General features: G+C 46.3%; 1 protein-coding gene across 2 annotated transcripts in view; it reads left to right on the top strand.

The window, feature by feature from the left end:
* Window positions 1-14,220: 14,220 nt before the first annotated feature.
* Window positions 14,221-20,344, top strand: part of KLHL24 (kelch like family member 24) — a 44,978-nt gene continuing 38,854 nt past the window's right edge. For both annotated transcript variants that reach the window (XM_074964001.1, XM_074964000.1), the window contains exon 1: window positions 14,221-14,355. The gene's annotated coding sequence lies outside the window, so the exon portion shown is untranslated. The remainder of the gene's footprint in view (window positions 14,356-20,344) is intronic.

The following is a 20,344-nucleotide window of genomic DNA, read 5'->3' as shown; positions in this document are numbered from 1 at the left end:
AGGTAAGTATTGGTTTCAGTAATTAACCAGAAAAAAAATTGCTAAAGGAGTATCATTACTGTGCTTTGATTTTTGTTGTTTTCATATCCAGCTGTCTCAAGTTGGCCAGCCACAAAATCAGTGGTAACTTCTGAAAATGTTGGCCTACGTGCTTAGCACCTACTTAGATCTTTGAAAAATAATAATTAATGAAGCTATTATAGAACTGAGTAATTATTAATCATTGACTTCAACTTCTTAGGCAACATACAAATACTTATTTTGAGAGAAATGCTAAAGACAGCTTGAGAAATGCCAAACAAGCTTGGTAATGCAATAATAAAGGCCAACAGCAGCTAATAGCAACCCAACAAGATATTTACTGCAGGACAAGCAGCTGTAATTTCTGACGGGGGGTGTGTGTGTGTGTATGTGAGGAGAGAGAGAGATGACATGAAAATCACCTTTATTCAGATAAAATCACATTGAAAACTATTTTAAAATGTTATAAAATCACACTATTGTTTGTCTTTCTCCCACAGGACAGAAGCGACTTTGTCTGTACAAAGTGCAAGCTGGTCTCCATATTGGAAGAGAAGGTTCAAGGTCTGGAAAAACAAGTATCGACCCTGCGTTGCATAAGAGAAACTGAAGATTTCCTGGACAGACGTCAGGATATGCTTCTACGGGCACAATGTTCTGAAGATTCAGAGCAGGCTGTGCAGCGGGGACAGGAGGATGGTGAAGAAATTTGGCAGCATGTGACCTCCAGAAGAAGAAAGGGGAGCATCCATGTACCAGCAGCGCAGATACAGGTAAGCAACTGTTTTCATGTTCTCTCCACAGGTACTAATGCGGAGAGTGGACAAGATGATACATCTGAGGGAAGGGAACAGAAGCAGACTCCGCCGATTGGAAGGCATGAGATGCACTGTCCTAGGGATGGGGGTTCCACGACCACCGCTGCCAAGTGGAGGAGGTGGGTGGTGGTGGTCAGGGACTCTCTCCTCAAGGGGACTGAGTCATCTATCTGCCGCCCCGACCGGGAAAACCGAGAAGTCTGCTGCTTGCCAGGAGCTAGGATTCACGATGTGACGGAGAGTCTGCCGACACTCATCAAGCGCTCAGATCGCTACCCCTTCCTGCTTCTCTACATGGGCACCAATGATACTGCCAAGAATGATCTTGAGCTGATCACTGCGGACTACATGGCTCTGGGAAGAAGGATAAAGGAGTTTGAGGTGCAAGTGGTGTTTTTGTCCATCCTCCCCGTAGAAGGAAAAGGCCTGGGTAGAGACCGTCGAATCGTGGAAGTCAACGAATGGCTACACAGTTGGTGTCGAAGAGAAGGCTTTGGATTCTTTGACCATGGGATGGTGTTCCAAGAAGGAGGAGTGCTAGGCAGAGACAGGCTCCACCTAACAAAGAGAGGGAAGAGCATCTTTGCAAGCAGGCTGGCTGACCTAGTGAGGAGGGCTTTAAACTAGGTTCATCGGGGGAAGGAGACCAAAGCCCTGAGGTAAGTGGGGACGTGGGTTACCGGGAGGAAGCAAGAGCAGGAGAACGCGAAAGGGGAGGGCTCCTGCCTCATACTAAGAAAGCAGGACAAACAGCAAGTTATCTCAAGTGCCTGTGCACAAATGCCAGAAGCCTGGGAAACAAGCAGGGAGAACTAGAAGTCCTGGCGCAGTAAAGGAATTATGATGTGATTGGAATAACAGACTTGGTAGGATAACTCACATGACTGGAGTACTGTCGTGGATGGATATAAACTATTCAGGAAGGACAGGCAGGGCAGAAAAGGTGGGGGAGTTGCATTGTATGTAAGAGAGCAGTATGACTGCTCAGAGGTCGGTATTAAACTGCAGAAAAACCTGAGTGTCTCTGGATTAAGTTTAGAAGCATGAGCAACAGGGTGATGTCGTGGTGGGAGTCTGCTATAGACCACCGGACCAGGGGGATGAGGTGGACAAGGCTTTCTTCCGGCAACTAAAAAAGTTACTAGATAGCAGGCCCTGGTTCTTATGGGAGACTTCAATCACCCTGATATCTTCTGGGAGAGCAATACAGCGGTGCACAGACAATCCAGGAAGTTTTTGGAAAGTGTAGGGGACAATTTCCTGGTGCAAGTGGTGGAGGAACCAACTAGGGGCAGAGCTCTTCTTGACCTCCTGCTCACAAACCGGGAAGAATTAGTAGGGGAAGCAAAAGTGGACGGGAACCTGGGAGGCAGTGACCATGAGATGGTGGAGTTCAGGATCCTGACACAAGGAAGAAAGGAGAGCAGCAGAATATGGACCCTGGACTTCAGAAAAGGAGACTTTGACTCCCTCAGGGAACTGATGGGCAGGATCCCCTGGGAGAATAACATGAAGGGGAAAGGAGTCCAGGAGAGCTGGCTGTATTTTAAAGAATTCTTATTGAGGTTACAGGGAGAAACCATCCCGATGTGTAGAAAGAATAGTAAATACAGCAGGCGACCAGCTTGGCTTAACAGTGAAATCCTTGCTGATCTTAAACACAAAAAAGAAGCTTACAAGAAGTGGAAGATTGGACAAATGACCAGGGAGGAGTATAAAAATATTGTTCAGGCATACAGGAGTGAAATCAGGATGGCCAAGTCACACCTGGAGTTGCAGCTAGCAAGAGATGTTAAGAGTAACAAGAAGGGTTTCTTCAGGCATGTTAGCAACAAGAAGAAAGTCAAGGAAAGTGTGGGCCCCTTACTGAATGAGGGAGGCAACCTAGTGACAGAGGATGTTGAAAAAGCTAATGTATTCAATGCTTTTTTTGCCTCTGTCTTCACGAACAAGGTCAGCTCCCAGACTGCTGCACTGGGCAGCACAGCATGGGGAGGAGGTTACCAGCCCTCTGTGAAGAAAGAAGTGGTTTGGGACTATTTAGAAAAGCTGGACAAGCACACGTCCATGGGGCTGGATGCGCTGCATCCAAGAGTGCTAAAGGAGTTGGTGTATGTGATTGCAGAGCCATTGGCCATTATCTTTGAAAACTCATGGCGATTGGGGGAGGTCCCAGACGACTGGAAAAAGGCTAATGTAGTGCCTATCTTTAAAAACGGGAAGAAGGAGGATCTGGGGAGCTACAGGCCAGTCAGCCTCACCTCAGTCCCTGGAAAAATCATGGAGCAAGTCCTCAAGGAATCAATTCTGAAGCACTTAGAGGAGAGGAAAGTGATCAGGAACAGTCAGCATGGATGCACCAAGGGCAAGTCATGCCTGACTAATCTAATTGCCTTCTATGACAAGATAACTGGCTCTGTGGATGAGGGGAAAGCAGTGGACGTGTTGTTCTTTGACTTTAGCAAAGCTTTTGACACTGTCTCCCACAGTATTCTTGCCAGCAAGTTAAAGAAGTATGGGCTGGATGAATGGACTATAAGGTGGATAGAAAGCTGGCTAGATCGTTGGGCTCAACGGGTAGTGATCAATGGCTCCATGTCTAGTTGGCAGCTGGTATCAAGCAGAGTGCCCCAAGGGTCAGTCCTGGGGCCGGTTTTGTTCAATATCTTCATTAATGACCTGGAGGATGGTGTGGATTGCACCCTCAGCAAGTTTGCATATGACACTAAACTGGGAGGAGAGGTAAATACGCTGGAGGGTAGGGATAGGATACAGAGGGACCTAGACAAATTAGAGGATTGGGCCAAAAAGAAATCTGATGAGGTTCAACAAGGACAAGGGCAGATTCCTGCACTTAGGACGGAAGAATCCTACGCACTGCTACAGACTAGGGACCGAGCAGCTAGGCAGCAGTTCTGCAGAAAAGGACTTAGGGCTTACAGTGGACAAGAAGCTGGATATGAGTCAACAGTGTGCCCTTGTTGCCAAGAAGGCTAATGGCATTTTGGGCTGTATAAGTAGGGGCATTGCCAGCAGATCGAGGGACGTGATTGTTCCCCTCTATTCGACATTGGTGAGGCCTCATCTGGAATACTGTGTGGAAAAATTGGAAAGCATCCAGCGGAGGGCAACAAAAATGATTAGGGGACTGGAACACATGACTTATGAGGAGAGGCTGAGGGAACTGAGATTGTTTAGTCTGCGGAAGAGAAGAATGAGGGGGGATTTGATAGCTGTTTTCAACTACCTGAAAGGGGGTTCCAAAAAGGATGGATCTAGACTGTTCTCAGTGGTAGCAGATGACAGAACGAGGAGTAATGGTCTCAAGTTGCAGTGGGGGAGGTTTAGGTTGGATATTAGGAAAAACTTTTTCACTAGGAGGGTGGTGAAGCACTGGAATGCGTTACCTAGGGAGGTGGTGGAATCTCCTTCCTTTGACGTTTTTAAGGTCAGGCTTGACAAAGCCCTGGCTGGGATGATTTGGTTGGAGATTGGTCCTGCTTTGAGCAGGGGGTTGGACTAGATGACCTCCTGAGGTCCCTTCCAACCCTGATATTCTATGATTCTATGAATTGTGACGGGGCAAGGCCAGATGGCTATGGAAAAGTAGTGGGAGATAGATATATTAGCTCCAGGCTAAACAAATCCCTGGTACCAGGATAAGTGAAATGGCAGCTGCTCCAGGTCAATTAAGATACCTGGGGCTAATTAAGAACTTTCCAGAAGGCAGGGAGAAGGCTAGGTTGATTGGGACACCTGAAGCCAATCAGGGGCTGGCTGAAACTAGTTAAAAGCCTCCCAGTTAGTCAGGTGGGTGTGCATGTCAGGAGCTGTGGGAGGAAGTTGCGCTGTTGGAAAGGCTGAGTAGTACACACCATATCAAGCACAAGGAAGGAGGCCCTGAGGTAAGGGTGAAGTGGAGCTTGAGGAAGTGAGGGCTGCTGTGGGGGAAGTAGCCCAGGGAATTGTACATGTTATGTTTCTAAAAGGTCAGCTACCATAGCTGATACTATTAGGGTCCCTGGGCTGGAGCCCCGAGTAGAGGGTGGGCCCAGGCTCCCCCCCCCACACACACCTTTGCCCCCTGATTAATCACTGAGACTGGGAGGCAACAGAGACTGTGCAGGGAAGGATAACTTCTCCTCACCTCTGTCGCTGGCCCAGTAGACTGTGACCCTTGTCTCTAGAGAGAGAAGGGTTACATGGAGGGTCACAGTGAGCCTCTGAGGCTAGCAAAATCCTCCAGGAAATGCGGGACCCACGGAGGCAAGGACAGAGCTTTGTCACAGAATATACATAAAGAAAGATATGAATGAAATAAAACAAAACACATCTTAAGCAAACATTGAATATGGATCACTAAACCACTATCATCACTCATCTTACTCAAAATATTGTTAAGATGTCAAATCAACTGAAAAGTGTACAGGTTATAAGTCAATTTATAAAAGGTGTAATCAATTCACAGCCTGGCCACCATCAGTGCATGGAATAGCCCTAGCACGTCGCACCCCTCTATCTCAGTCGCTCTGTTCTGGTGAGATTTCAGAACAATTAGTTTTGCCTGATCTAGCAGAAAGTTAGCCAGACAGGAAACCAGCCGAACGCCAGCACTGTATCTCGCTCCCAGAACAAACAGACTGCTGCAAAGCTGGGCAAAAAATCAACAAGAGGAATCAAATGTGGGTAATGAAGGAAAAAATGAAACATCGTGTCTGAAGCTGGACGGAAAGGGCACTGTGCAGACACTATGGGGTGATATGGTTCACAAAACAATTGGTTGCCACAATGCTGTGCAGGACCCTCCACTGCAAGTCACCGGAGTGCTTAGACAAAAGGAGGTTTATTACAAGCCAGGGCCATAGAATCACTCAGGGACAGAGCCATCCTCCAGGTTGTATTGGGGAGATCACAGATGATGGCATAATGCTGCACCTTGCACACATACCATAAAGCTGCTGCTTGGTCATGGCTACAAAAGGAACATTTACCAGACCCTTCCAGGACAATAATCTGCCTGGCTGCACACGGATCTCCTCGGTGGAAGGGGAAACAATCAGTGAGGGGAACAGAGGATTCCCCGCAAAAGGACAGTCCTTGCAAAAACTCCCTGCAACTACCAGAGCAGCCCATTGAGGGAGCACCGCCTGGAATTCAGTGAGAACCTTATCCAAAAAACACACAGTCCAGATTCTGGTCTGAGCAGCAAGAGCTGGTGCCAATTTCCAGCATGACCCACGTGGAACAATCAGGTGGGACAGCTTGGTCAAGCCACCTTGAGTAAAGAAAGAAAAAGCAGCCTCCTGGAGGAAAGAGCTTCAGAGTGGGGAAAGTGGGTTAAAAACAGTGTCTCTTCCAAGAGCCACAGGCTAAAAAAAGAATGGAAGCAAATGTAGACTCTGTACTTGACCAGGTGCTAACAAAAACAAGTAAAGGTCTAAACCCATTCCCCCAGCACGGTGGAGGAGAGAGGGCAAGGGAGTCAGAGCACAGCAGCTGTGGAACAGACCCCCAAAAAAGTGATTCATATGCTTCTGAATCTGGTCCAGGAGACCTGGGGGAGGTCTCAAGGCGGTCAGCAATCAAAACCCATCCCTGAAAAGAGAGTCCAGGAAGGAACCAATGCTATCTCTGCAGGTAGCCCTGCATCTTCTCCTCAGCCCCTTCCCATGTATTGTTCAGATCAAAACAAAATCCCCAACACCTTAATCCCAGAGGTGCCCCATTGTAATTGTTAGGGCAGCAGTCAGGGACTGCTGTATTGCCAAGAGCTCCATAAAATCTAATTACTCTTACTCCAGGTAATTCAAGCAGAGGACACTTGTTTGTATATTTGTGAACAAGCACAAAGCGCCTGCATGTTACCTTCAGACATGATGAAAACTGAGACGTCGTCTGCACAGGCCAACAGATAAACCAGGAAATCATCAGCATCCCTGGCATAGATCAAGCCAGTCAAACAGCTTCTAAGGAGGTGCAGAAATGGCTCCAGACACCGGGAATATAACTTCTCAGACAGAGGGCACCTTGACATATGACCCTCCAGACTGGGGAGCAGCGGCTAAGACCCCCATTAATCATTAAGACACTAAAAAAAGTCATGGTACAATAAAAATATGACATGAACACTAGCCCAATCCCTAAAGCTTCTAATATTTTTAAAAGATAACTATGGTTAACTCTATCAAAGACCTCCTCCTGGTCCACTGAAACAAGCCCTACATCCAGATTAGAAAGTTTGCTAACAATAAAAACATCATGAATTAAGAACAAATTATCAAAAATACAGCTGTTAGGAATAGGATATATTTGATCAGGGTGTATCAAAAACTCCAGGCAGTCCTTCAGTCAGTTGACTACGACCCTGGATATAATCTTATAATCAGAGCAGAGAAGGGAAAATAGGTCTCCAATTCTGTAAATCACAGAGGTTCCCTTTACTGTGCAACAGGAAATCACTGCTCTGGGGCAACTGAGAGGCAGCTCTTTCTCCTGGATACACTCCAGCACCAGTGGAAAAAAGTCAGGACCAATAAGATGTCGGAAATGTTTGTAGAATTCAGATGGCAGCCCATCAATACCTGGGGCCTTGCCTGTAGAGAGCTGTTGGAGCTCTGCCAGTGCCAGCATGTCACAGGTTTCAGACGAATACAGAGTACTGTAAAAGGAAACAGTTGCTTTCTGGATCTCAGCAGGGTCAGTCATCAAATGACCATCCAGCAGCCAAGGACAAGAGATCTGCTGATGGTCTGTTGTCTTTTTTTCTTCAACCTGTAAAAAAACCTTCTGGGAACATGGGTATCATGTAGCTGGATAAAATGGGCCCATCTCAGGGCCCCCTGCACCTTCTCTTCCAACAACTATCTCAGGAGTCAGTACATCTCATTTAGAGTTTGGTGAATCTGTACCAAGGTCACCATGGTTGCCATCTGCAAGGTTGTCATGAAGGCCCAAGATATCTCATTCCAGGGCACTCATGGCCTGATGCAAGGACCATGAGGAGGCCTGGATATGCTGCTGGCAGAACAGTTGTATCTGGACCTTCTCGACACCCCACGGCTGTCTTAGGGATTCGTACAGGGGCTTTTGCTGCCGCCAAGCTCCCAAACCACTGTGAATATCTGGGTGAAATTCAAGTCCTTTAACAATTTGCTGTTAAAGCACCACTGAGAAGCACAGGCAGGAAGAGGGAGAAATACACTGATCAGACAAGTGAGTGGGAAATACCAAGGACCAAACAAACATATTCACACTGTCCTTCATAGTATAAAAGTGATCTAATCTAGCACCTGAGTTGTGTTTGGGAGTAGCCTTCACCCAAGAGTACTGCCTAACAGTGAGGTGAGAGAACCTCCAAACATCTACTAGCCCAAAGGTCTGCAGGAGACAATACACTTCCCTGGTTGCCTCAGGGTGTGGTTCCTCATGGTTCCTATCTAAAACATAATCTACATAGCAATTGAAATCCCCTCCCAGGACAATAATAGTATCGGGTTCACAGCAAACCATGGAATGGGCAAGTGTCTGCAGAAAGGAGAGACAATCTCACTCCACAGTAGGGACATACACTGTAAAAAGATTAAAAACAACAATGCTAGTATGTCTCCCCAGCTGGAGAAACCAGCCCTGCACAATCTTCTCTACAGACAGGATCTGCGCCCCTGCTCCCCAGGAAAAGAGAACAGCTACCACAGCAGTGAAATTAGAGTCATGGCTCAAGAAAACTTCCCCTTTCCATTCCTTCAACCAGTTCCCCTGATTATCAGGGTCTGAGTGGGTCTCTTGCAAAAGGACCAGATCAGCCCATTTTTGTCTGAGAAATTCAAAGAGTTGTGCCCTTTTATGACCCCCTGCAACCATTAATATTTAGAGAGCCAAGGTAGAGCAGCACCATGGAGACTGGATGGAGAGAGTCAAAGAGCAGAGAGAAACATTGGAAAGTGGAAGTATCTGGGAAAAAATGAGCCACTGGGAGGCCAATATATCTTGAACAATCCCAGCATACTTCCTCACCTTGCTCAACAACTTTTTGAGAGGAAAACATTTCCTGCGATCAACAGAGGTATCTTTCAAGACAAGGGCAGCTAAGTGAACAAAGCACTGTAAATCGTAAGAACATAAGAATGGCCATACTGCGTCAGACCAGAGGTCCATCTAGCCCAGTATCCTGTCTTCTGACGGTAGCCAATGCCAGGTGCCCCAGAGGGAATGAACAGAACAGGTAATCATTAAGTCAGGGATTGACAAGCTTTGGCATGGGGCCCGCCAGGGTAAGCTCCCTGGCGGGCCGGGCTGGTTTGTTTACCTGCCGCGTCCGCAGGTTTGGCCAATTGCAGCTCCCACTTGCCGTGGTTCGCCATTCTAGGCCAATGGGGGCTGCGGGAAGTGGTGGCTAGCACATCCCTCGGCCACACTACTTCCCGCAGCCCCCATTGGCCTAGAATGGCGAACCATGGCCAGTGGAAGCTTCTGGCAAACAGAGGCTAGGTAAATCAGGGAAATAGGCCTCAACCTCAAATCTCCACTTTCCTTTAGTGCTATCCAAAAGGTCACTAATCTCTTGCATACTCTACACACCCTTCCTAGGTAGCTGACTGGCTGGGGCATCAGGAACCAGTGAAGAGTCAAATAGATCATCAACAATCTCTTCTATCTCCCTCAGACTCTGCCAGCTCAGAAGAACATTGAGCTACTATTGTAAAATTCTCATTTGCGAAGGAGAGAGATTCAGTAGGAGCATCTGGCATATCTATTTTCCCAAGAGTGAAAGGCAGTACAGTCCCAGGCTGGAACATAGTGTCATCTCTGCAGTACGCATGATCGTGGACTTGAGGACATACCATCTGAGGGGAAGACAGCACCCCACTGAGAACTCTAGGCATGGAGCTATCCCCCAGCACAATGCTATCCTCCTTCTCAGGGCACACAGCTCCATCCTCAATCACTATCAGAATCTCTTGTTCCTCCAAAGTCTTAGCCCAGAGGTGGGCAACCTACGGCCTGCAGGCCACATCCAGCCCACGGGACCATCCTGCCCGGCCCCTGAGCTCCCGGCCCGGGAGGCTCGCCCCCGGCCCCTCCCCCATTGTTCCCCCTTCCCCATAGCCACCTTGCACCCACCCACCTCCCAGGCTTTCCAACAAGCCAGTCCTGCTGCTCTGAGTGGCCTGATAAGGGGGTGGGGGGAGGGAGGGGCAGGAGATCACGGGGGGCAGTCAGGGGACAGGGGGTGGTCGGATGGGGCGGTGGTTCAGGAAGGGGGGTGGTCAGGAGACAGGGAGCAGGGGGCGTTGGATAGGGAGTGGGGTCCTGGGAGGGGGCAGTTAGGGACAGGGGTCCTGGGAGGGGACGGTCAGGGGACAAGAAGTGGGGGGGTGGATGGGTCAGGGGTCCTGGGGGGCCTGTCAGGGGGAAGGGGTGTGGATAGGGGTCAGGGCAGTCAGGGGACAAGGAGCAGGGGGGCTTAGATAGGGTGGGGGGTCCCCAGAGGCGGTGGTCAGGGGACAAGGAGCGGGGGGGGTTGGATGGGTCGGGGGTTCTGAGGGAGGTAGTCAGGGGGTGGGAAATGGGAGGGGGCGGATAGGGCACGGGGTCCAGGCTGTTTGGGGAGGCACAGCCTTCCCTACCCAGCATTCCATACTGTTTCACAACTCTGATGTGGCCCTCGGGCCAAAAAGTTTGCCCACCCGTCTTAGCCCCTTTAGAAACAGTCCCACATAAATCCATCTCATCGGTGTACTCTTCACCCCCATCTCTAGAACCTGTCTCTGCCTCCTCTGCAGGGAGGTGCTCCTCGATCTCCAGAACTTGCTTCTTTCCAGGCACAAGTGATGGGATCACAACAGAGGCTTCCTCTGGGGAGGCTGCTCCCTAGACAACAGCAGATCACATATGGCGCGTGGGAGGATAGAATCTGGCGGTACAGATGCAGGCTCTGTCTCCTGCTGGTTTCTTGATATCCCAACCTCTTCTCCACTACCCCGGGATCCCACATTCTTACCAGGGGCCCCCAAGCCGGCAGTGCATGGGCAGGAACCTCTCAAATGACCAGGGTCTCCACGCAGGAAACATTTAATATTTTCAGAGGTAGCAAACACTGTATAATCTGTCCCATCTATGTGGTCCTTTAACACCAGGTTCAAGGGCGGTTCACAGTTACTTAGAACCAAATAATCCTGGCATTGGAATGACATATCGTGCCTCCCATTTGGGTTCTTGCAGCCCAGCGGAATCATCCTGACAGCAGAAACTATGTTCCCATAATGGGAGAGATCAGGCACTAGGGTCACCGTGAAGGAAGGGTAGGGGGGCACTGGAAAAGCTACTTTAGTAGCAGAAGGAAACAAGAGGAAAACTAGAACAAAAGACTCCTTGATCCAGAGTCCCTCCTGTCTCAAATTATTCACAAACTGTTCATGGGCCAGGAAAATCACTATAGATTTATTCATTCAAGAGGCAGATTTTATATTAGCACAGCCAATAACCTTAACTACACTCAGCAACACTTCCCTTCACTGTGCAGGAGTCAGCAGGCACACCTCAAACCCCTTGCTTGTGGGTCCTGTGATTTCTGAAATTAGGGAGAAGCATCACTTGATCTGCCGTGTGTGTGATTCAGGTTGAATTCAGTCCCCTTTTATTCCTGTTGAGAAGGAGAATCTACTTTGCTTCTCTCTCTCTCTCCCCAGGAGAATGGGGCAAGAGAAAGATGTCAGCCTGCCCTCTTGCCACACTCCAGATACCCTCCCTACTGTAACGTGTTTTTGTATATGAAATAGAGATTATAAATTGTTTGTGCTTTAGAATAAGTTATACTTTATGCCTTTACATTTGGTTAAGGTATTTGACCATGTATTAGATATGGAGCCTAAAATTCAAAATGGCGTGCCTGCCAAACAACAGCTCGACTCCATCTTTGTTTAGCTTCTTGTTGAAGTTTTGCACCCTTTTGGAACTTTGGCAGGAATGGCAGCCAACGGTCAGCATAGAACTGGTTCAAACAGGTTCCAGCAGGAGAGCTGCCAGTTTTACCTCAGAACTTTGGCACGCTTGTGGACCTGCTGCCTAGCTGCTGTCTGGTCCTAGAGGCAGCCATGGTATTGTTGTATTTGCGCAGCAACGTGGACCAGAAGATCAGCATCTGAAGACATCAGCATTAAGAACTGAGACTGTGCTTACCAATCTCTGAACTCCACATCATTTTCAGAGAAAGGTACAGAGGTCCTGTTGATCGCTCACCCTCGAGTGATCACAGAGCCAGGCCTCTCTTCAGCATCAGCAGATCCTGTTGATCTCCCGCTAAGAAGTGGTTGAGACCCAGAATTCATCAGTTTCCTGTGATAACGGTGTAGTACCATCTACTGCCTATCGACACCTAGAAACACTGCAGTATCTGGGGTATTTTGTTTTAGGTTTATTTGTTTATTGCCAAGGTACCTATTTGGTTGGGCCTGGGTTTTAGACCCAAACTGACAAACCCCAACTCACTGTTATCTTTTATTATTTGTTTGAAATAAAGCTGTTATCTGTTTACTTTATTCTTCTCTCTTCTTTATCCACTTGCGTCATGGGATAGGGAAGTACACTATCTTTCCCTTCTAACCCCCAGGTGATAGATACCAGACAAGGATCCAAGATCCTGCTAATTGGCTGCAAGGTATAGCTAGCCCAGGGATCTGCAACCTTTGGCACGCGGCCTGCCAGGGTAAGCTCCCTGGCGGGCCGGGCAGGATTGTTTACCTGCCGCATCCGCAGGTTCGGCCGATCGTGGCTCCCACTGGCCGCAGTTTGCCTTTCCAGGCCAAAGGAGGCTGCGGGAAGCCGCAGCCAGCACATCTCTCGGCTGTTACTGGTTCACTAGCACTGGTAGGAGGTGAGGACATGGCAGATTGTGAAGAGCTGAGCATGCAGAGTAACTACTACCTATATATGACCAGGAATTATACTATTTCCTCTTCTCCCCATCTCTACAGAGTGGGAGGGAGAGTCTGAGTAACATCTTGGCCCCTGTTTTCCTCATGCAGTGAACTAGCTATGCACTCAGGTGCCTTAGAAATCCAACAGTATCAGAGCAGTGTTGTTCTCACACTGTCCTTGGAGCCAACCTTGCCAAAATTAGAGCTTTTCCTGAAGTGAGCAAGAAAGAAAAATCCTGAAATTTGTGTTAAACACAAGTAAATCGACCCTACTGACAACACTGTGTATATTGGAGAACAGAGAGGAATTAGGGGAGATTGTAGCTGGAGTAGATGGAGTAAGGATCCTCTCTCTCTCTCTTTTTTTTTTTATTAACTATTTCCTGTTTGGGGGCCTATTTATGAGAGGAGAGTTGCACGGACATTGCCATATTCATTAGTCAGATGTGTATTTTCCTAATATGTACTGGGTAGGCCCCAAAAGTAAATTTGTAGATTTCAGGGGACACAGAAGCATCAGATACAAAATGCAACAGCTGAAGAGAAAACAGTGCTTTAATTTGAAAGATACAGTACTGTCATATTGCAAAATTGTACTCGGGGTGAAGGTTCATTTTTTTGTCAGAGGAGTAAAATATAAGTTGTTGGGTTTTTTCATTATAATCTTGATAAAGGGAGTTGAGTAGATTTTGAATTTAGGCTGCTATAATTACTCGATAATTTTGTAAGGCTGCTATACTGTATATCAGTGGCTGTTGGAGAATATTTTTCACTGAGCCTCTCATTTTCTTCTTGCCTGTTCTGTTTCCAATTTCCTCTTCACTAGTTTTTTCTTCTTTCAGCTAAATCAGTATTGAACCATTAACTATCGAACAAGAAATCTAGTTTAAAAATTTCACATATCAATCATTTCCCAATATATAATGTCCTAAACAGTCAGTAGTCTTTTAACAGATAGAAAAAGCCAAACTACTGAAGGTCTCCTCCACATGGTAAAAGTTTGAATAAATGAAAAAGGGCCCAGGGGCATAAATCAGAACTTTTGTGAGCATTGATGGTTGCATTCACCAAGATTGTGGGCTCATTTTTGGAAGTGGCCTTCTGAAAATATTACCTCAAGTTACAGCTAAGGACGAAATTCTCACTGCAGTTAAGACTATTCAGTTCTGGTTCCATTCAGAAAATTAATGTGTAAATTATACATGCCAACAAATGCCTGGGTGTATCTATCTTTTAGGTGGGTGGTGCAATTATTTTCGGGAAGTTGGCCCCTTGATAGTTGCTAATGGTTTAAAATAGCAACTTCAACTCTGACCATGGACTAAAATGGGCAGGCAAACGACGTGACACGGATGTTTGCACTGCTGTGGTCTCTTTGAACTACATCTCCCAAGTACTTCTGCCGCTGTGATCCCACTGGCTGGCGTGTCATGACATCATGTGTTTTGGCTTTGGCAGGTCACATGTTTCTCAGGGTCTCCTTTGTTTTGAGTTGAGCAGGAGCTAGAGGCACAGATCTAAAACAAAAAAGGCAGAGCAAGAGCGCAAGCAGCAGCCCCACTTCCCAGCACCAGGAAATCTGCGGAAGGCAGGACTGAGAGGTAACGGGTGTCTGTGCGTGGCTGTCAGCGAATCACAGCGGCAGTCACCCTGTGTGTTGGGGGGGCTCTAGGGGATGGGACCAGGAGCCCTGTCACAGCACACCAGGTTGTCTGCTGCCAGCGGGGACGGGTGTAAAGCAGCCTGGGGCAGGGACCACAGACTTTAGGCCCAGAAGGAACCATCATGCTCATTTTGTCTGACCTCCTGCCCATGGCAGGCCACGGAGCCTCGCCCACCCACTGCTGTAACAGACCCCTAACCCCACAGCTCATGGTCAAGGTAGCAGGAGGCTGAGCCTGCCGCTCTCTGGGAGCCTAGTAACGTCCCCCTTTCTCCACAGGTGGGTGTCAAGTTCCCCTCCCCCAGCATCCGGTGTCTAGGTACGGAGCGGTCCACAGCCTGGCGGGGAGGGGGCGCGGGGCTCGGCCGCACGGGGACAGGCCTGACCCCAGGCGCGGGGCCACAGAGAACCGGGCTCCACGCCCGGTGCCACCTTGCGCCGGCTGTGTCAGCCGCGGCGGGACAGCGGCCGGGAACGGTGGGGGATTCGTTGTGGTTGAGCCAATCACAGGGGGTTGACCCTTTCTCTGGGGGAAGGGTGCTGTCCCCCCATCACATTAACCCCTCCGGGCCCGGCCAGGGTAGTGCAGGGCCTAGAGAGGGCAGTAACGTTCTTTCTTCCCCTCCCCCGGGTGTATGTGGACTGGGGCAAACCACAACGGAGGGAAGGGGTGGCGCTGCCTCCCCTGGTATTTAGTACTTTGGATCCTTCCTTCCTTGTCCTCCTCCTCTTAATAACAATAGTGTTGGGGGGGATTAAAGATACTGGCGATTGGATAAAAAGGGAGCAGAAGGCGGGACTTTGGTGCTGCCTCGGTCTGATTGGGCAGAAATATTCGGGAGGGGAGGTGGCTTGTCGCTAAGGCTGCCCCGGGTGAAGGTGAGCTGGAGGGCGCGCGCGTGCGCACACGTGGCAGCCCATGATGCTGGTGGTGCCTTGAGGGAGCCCGTTGTGGTAATACGCATGCGCACACCATGCGGTGGCCCGTGGAGGTCGCGATGGTTATCGTCTCTGGCGCCAGTCTGAGGCGCCCCCTACCCCCATCCCCTTGGTTCGCCGCCGGACGGTCTCCACCCGGAGCCTGAGGGAAGGGGGCGGGCGGGCCAGGCAGTAGCCCCCCCCTTCCCTCCAAACCGCCTAGAGTAGTTGTGTGGAGCGGGCTTCGGCCGGGAAGTGCCAGCTGTGGAGGCCGTCTCAAGTAGGGGGGCCCGGGGCTGCTGTCCCCTTTGTGCCGCCCCCCTGTGGCCCCGGCAGTGGTGCGCGCACAGCGCCTGTAGCTGCAAGCGCCCCTGTGTTGTGATTCCAGGTAACAGATTGCCAGTTACCTAGCTCGAGGTAAATACTAGAAACTCCGCAAACATGGCTTTCTTTGACCTGGAACAACTCTTTGTGGAGGATCTAGGGTGCGTCTTCCCTAGCAACGTTAAAGCTCTCCTGGTGCTATTAAAAAACCACCGCCAGGAGGGGAACAGCTGCCAGCACTGTGCTGCACTAGCTCTCTCCCAGCGCTGTGTCCCGACTACACAAGCCACTTTAAAGCGCTTTAACGTTGCTAGTAAAGACGTGCCCTAGGTAAAGCCTTGACCCTCTTTTGCAGAACAGAATCTCTCCAATATAGACAGACCCTGAATTGCATGTTAGTCTGAACTAGTTTGGAAATGCATTTGTTAGGTCTGAAATGCCATTTAAACCATTTTAAAAACGTATGCAACTGTGCCTATTTAAAAATGGGTTTTTTAAATTTCTAGTATAGACAAGTCCAAAGTGGGATTAAAAGAGTACTAAAGTGAGATATTTGGCAGTCCTTCTCAAAGCAGTTAAATGATTTCTGTCCCACACTGATTGTCCTAAATAATTCCAAATCACAGAGATTAGAACAGAGGGGTCACTTAGTTGACAGTGACACAGCAACACAACTGTGTCTCTTTAATATATATTGTTTCTATTGCAAATAATCTACAGTCTGGTAAATCAAGCACTGGGAAGACTGGTACCAGGCTTCTATTTTTGTAGTATTATTCATCCTGACAGTACATAGAGTAAACAAGTTATGCGTATATTGCCTCAGCCTGGGAATATTGCCATATGGGCCTCACAACTCACTTAGGCAAAACTCCAGTTGACCTTGGTAGGCCTTTATGTTGCAATCCTTTGTAGCATTTTTTGACATTTCACTTGTGTGTGTGTCTGTGTGTGTGTGTATGGGGAAAGGGGGTGGGGAACAACAACCTTAAAGCACTTTTCGATTGTAACTGCTAGTTAGCAGTTAGCCCTCAAGGCACAAAGTATAAATAGAATCCTTCTGACAATACCTGATGAAATAGCACACAAGTTTCAGGAAATACATTTATAACGTATGCAAAATATAATTTAAATAACATTAGGGCTGTGATGCAATCAGACAAAAGCCAGGTTTCAGAGTAGCAGCTGTGTTAGTCTTTATTCGCAAAAAGAATAGGAGTACTTGTGGCACCTTAGAGACTAACAAATTTATTTGAGCATAAGCTTTCGAAGCTTATGCTCAAATAAATTTGTTAGTCTCTAAGGTGCCACAAGTACTCCTTTAGACAAAAGCCAGTAACACAAGTTCCCCCATTGACTCAAGTGGCTGTAAACAGGAAGAAGTCAACAGTGTAAATTTAGGACCATATCAGCCTTCAATTTCCTGGCTTTTGTCCATTATTTTTACAGCCTTGATGGTACAGTGCATCTTTTTTCTATTTCTTTGTTTTTATGGGATCTTTTTAACAAAGAAATATTTAAGTGTATAAACATATGTATAAAACCAATCTTCCCATTGTTACACGCTCAAAACTACCACATAAGGATGTGACATAAGGAAATCCCATTGAACTAAGGCATTAGGGGTGGTTTTAGTGTACTGCACGTCAGTTCTTCAGTCACAGTTTTCAAGAGCATGTAAGACCTGAATTTCTAGTGTAAAATAACAAGCAGAAAAAAACTCTTAAAAATCCCTGAAACTTTTTAGACCTTTCTTATGTCACACAGAAACAAAAAAAATGAAACATTTCCCCCCTTTTGCACATCACTTTTTAAAAATAGACCCAACAAAAGTTAGAGAATATACTGTAGGGACAATCCTATTTGGTTAGAAGGATGGACTAGATGAACTGTCTTTTCTGTGTGTGATTTATGATGTCCAACAATGTGGAATAAAGCACATCCACTGGATGTGTTTGTTAAAATAATCATTAAAATAATTAGAATGAGAATTAAAATGCAGTTATTAGGCTTCAGCATAAACACGGGTGGTTTTATTATTTATTTATTTCTTTTACAATAGAGGCCAACCCAGGTCATTATACTGGGACGGTGCTATACAAACACATAAGCTTTATCTTGACTAGGATTAAAGGTGTGTTATTAGAAGAGGTTATATAACACCTAGTACTACACATGTTCCAAAACTCCTAGGGTGCAGCCAGACTATGGATTTGGATTTTGTTTGTTTTTACCATGTGATAGTAATGTGGTAAAAAAACACCTGTTTTCCTGGTAAGGACAAGGCTTCAGGCCATGTTTACATTAGCTAGGGTGACGACATAGCAAGTGTGAAAAATTGGGACGGCGATAGGGGGTAATAGGTGTCTATATAAGAAAAACCCACAAATACTGGGACTGTCCCTATAAAATTGGGACATCTGATCACCCTAACATTAGCAACTTTGGCAATGTAGTAATGTTGGTAGGGGTATGATCTTATTCTTATGACATTTCTATGCTGGCAAAAGCCCTAGTGTAGATGCAGTTATATTGGCATAAAAGTGCTTTTGCCTATGTGTCTTATTTTGCTCAGGGAACCAGTATAAGCTGTTCTGACAAAAGCAATTTTTGCCAGGGCAAGCTGTATGTGCACTAAATGGGTTTGCCGGTAGAGGTATACTGACCGTAGTCTTTCATTAATTTGGGTTGCAGATTATACAAGTCACTAATGACAGGTTCTTTAGTCAGGTGGCTACTTTAAATTATTAATTACGAGATTGGTAGGTCACAATAGAAACTTGAATTATCCAAATAAATCCAAGTATAATCATTAGGGCTGTCAAGCGATTAAAAAAAATAATCGCAATTAATTGCTCTGTTAATAATAGAATACCATTTATTTAAATATTTTTGGATATTTTCTACGTTTTCAAATATATTATTTCAATTACAATGCAGAATACAAAGTGTACAGTGCTCACTTTATATTTATTTTTAGTACAAATATTTGCATTGTAAAAATGATAAATAGAATTTTTCAATTCACCTCATACAAGAACTGTAGTGCAATCTCTTTATCAGGAAAGTTGAACTTACAAATGTAGAATTATGTACCAAAAAAAACCCTGCACTCAAAACTAGAACAATGTAAAACTTTAGCACCTACAAGTGCACTCAGTCCTACTTCTTGTTCAGCCAGTCACTACAATCAAGTTTGGTTACAATTTGCAGGAGATAATGCTGCCCGCTTCTTGTTTACAATGTCACCTGAAAGTGAGAACAGGCATTCACATGGGACTGTTGTAGCCAGCGCCACAAGATATTTATGTGCCAGATGCGCTAAAGATTCATATGTCCCTTCATGCTTCAACCACCATTTCAGAGGACACGTCCATGCTGATGACAGGTTCTGCTCAATAACGATCCAAAACAGAGCGGATCGACGCATGTTCGTTTTCATCATCTGAGTCAGATGCCACCAGCAGAAGGTTGATTTTCTTTTTTGGTGGTTCGGGTTCTGTAGTTTCCTCATCGGAGTGTTGCTCTTTTAAGACTTCTGAAAACATGCTCTACACCTCGTCCCTCTCAGATTTTGGACTGCAATTCAAATTCTTAAAACTTGTCACAAGTGCTATACCTATCTTTAGAAATCTCACATTGGTACCTTCTTTGCATATTGTCAAATCTGCAGTGAAAGTGTTCTTAAATCGAACAACATGTGCTGGGTCATCATCCAAGTCTGCCATAACATGAAATATATGGAAGAATGCAGGTAAAAGAGAACAGGAGACATACAATTCTCCCGCAAGGAGTTCCGTCACAAACTTAATTAATGTATTATTTTTTTAACAAGCGTCATCGGCATGGAAGCATGTCCTCTGGAATGGTGGCCAAAGCATGAAGGCATTTATGAATGTTTAGCACATCTTGCACGTAAATACCTAGCGATGCCGACTACCATAGTGCCATGTGAACACCTATTCTCATTGTCAGGTGATATAAATAAGAAGCAGGCAGTATTATCTCCCGTAAATGTAAACAAACGTGTTTGTCTTAGTGTGTGGCTGAACAAGAAGTAGGCCTGAGTGGACTTGTTTTATTTTTGAGTGCAGGGGTTTTTTTGTACATAATTGTATATTTGTAAGTTCAACTTTCCTAATTAAGAGATTGAACTACAGTACTTGTATGAGGTGAATTGAAAAATACTATTTTTATGATCATTTTTACAGTGCAAATATTTGTAATAAAAAATAAAGTGAGCACTGTACAATTTGTATTCTGTGTTGTAAATTGAAATCAAATATTTGAAAATGTAGAAAAAACATCCAAAATACGAAATAATTTTCAATTGGTATTCTATTGTTTAACAGTGTGATTAAAATGGCGATTAATCATGATTAATGTTATTAATCGTGATTAATTTTTAATTGCGTGAGTTAACTGCCATTAATCAACAGCCCTAATAAGCATTAATACACAGAAAACACATATAAAGAATAAAGTAGTCCCTGCTGACATACTCACAATATAACAGGTTTCAGAGTAGCAGCCGTGTTAGTCTGTATTCGCAAAAAGAAAAGGAGTACTTGTGGCACCTTAGAGACTAAGGTTAGTCTCTAAGGTGCCACAAGTACTCCTTTTCTTTTCACAATATAACAGAGACTGGTGAAGATAGCAGAAACAGTCAGTGCAGAACATCATAA

The sequence above is a fragment of the Natator depressus genome, chromosome 9 (assembly GCF_965152275.1).
Source record: "Natator depressus isolate rNatDep1 chromosome 9, rNatDep2.hap1, whole genome shotgun sequence".
Classification (NCBI taxonomy): Eukaryota; Metazoa; Chordata; order Testudines; family Cheloniidae; genus Natator; species Natator depressus.
This window is presented reverse-complemented; position numbering and strand designations above follow the sequence as displayed.